This window comes from Propithecus coquereli, unplaced genomic scaffold (genome assembly GCF_000956105.1).
Source record: "Propithecus coquereli isolate 6110/MARCELLA unplaced genomic scaffold, Pcoq_1.0 Scaffold31, whole genome shotgun sequence".
NCBI lineage: Eukaryota > Metazoa > Chordata > Mammalia > Primates > Indriidae > Propithecus > Propithecus coquereli.
Window position 1 is genome coordinate 2,124,920 of NW_012148730.1, and position 1,247 is coordinate 2,126,166.

The 1,247-nt window shown below is 44.0% G+C and overlaps 1 non-coding gene across 1 annotated transcript; it reads left to right on the forward strand.

Annotated features, from left to right (window-relative positions):
* Window positions 1–694: 694 nt before the first annotated feature.
* On the forward strand, window positions 695–776 carry TRNAS-GGA. The gene has a single exon. It is a non-coding gene; the product is annotated as a tRNA-Ser (tRNA).
* The last annotated feature ends 471 nt before the right edge of the window (window positions 777–1,247 follow it).

Here is a 1,247-nt window from a genome sequence, read left to right on the forward strand (position 1 = left end):
CAAAACAAATAAATGAAGCTAATAAATCATCTGGATCAAACTGTATCTCCCGAGTTTCCAAGGGAAACTCTTTGCTATCCCACTTTAGCGCAGGTTGACAATAATACCTTAGACTTGTAGCACGCTTTACACTTTTCAAAGTAGTGCTTTTATGGCACGGTGGGACTTTCTGGCCCTGCGTAGGGAATATTAATCGGTGGGTAACAGCATTCTAACTAACGCCTGGTGGGTGAAAACAAAGTCCTGGGAGCTGTTTGTCAAAGAGAAAGGCGGAGGGGTGAAAGTGGTGGCCATGCAAGGCAGCCAGGAAGCTGGTCGGCCCCCCCACGGTTCCTAGTTCCCTCCTGGAAATGGCTCCATCACTGTGCAAGCAGGTAGGTGTGTAGCCGTCGATATTCATTCATTCATTCTCTCTCTCTCTCTCTCTCTCTCTCTCTATCTCTCTCTCTCTCTCTCTCTCTCTCTCTTTCATATTTGACTAGAACTCAGTTTTTTCTGAGAATAGAAAGAGTAGGGCGGAATATGTTCTGAGTCCTTCAAACAGCTACCATTATTAGAGCCATAACATTCAAATATGCTCTCATCAGACACAACCACATAGCAATGTTTTTCCCTAGATCCAAACATACGTGTTCCCGCAGCGACGCTAGTGCAGAGTCTATATAGATTCGCAATGCCAAAACAAGTGCAAGCAGTAGTCGTGGCCGAGCGGTTAAGGCGGTGGACTGGAAATCCATTGGGGTCTCCCCGCGCAGGTTCGAATCCTGCCGACTACGGTAAAGCTGCCTTTTTGTTCCAACTATTTACTGTTGTTTTGGCATATTCTCCCCAAATCTGCCACAGATTTAAGAAATTTACGAATGGTTGGAACACAGCAGGGACCTCCGGCCCCGCGAGGAACCCCGTGCTGCCCCTGCCTCACAGACCCACCACGTCCTCTCGCACCTAAAACTGCATTTTATTTTATTTTTATTTTTTTTACGAGAATGTAATTTGGGATGTTTATTCATAATAACAATAACAGATAATAATAATACCTAATGTTAATTCACTGTCTACTTCATACCTGACTCTAAGTGTTTTTTTAATAAAAACTCATGTAATCCTCACAAAAACTCTATGAAGAAGACACTATTATACTCCATATTTTACAGATGAGAAAACTGAGCGAGGGTCACACAGCAGGTAAATGACACAGCCCATATGTGAACCCAGGCAGTCCAGCTCCAGATCCCACTTTCATTTAC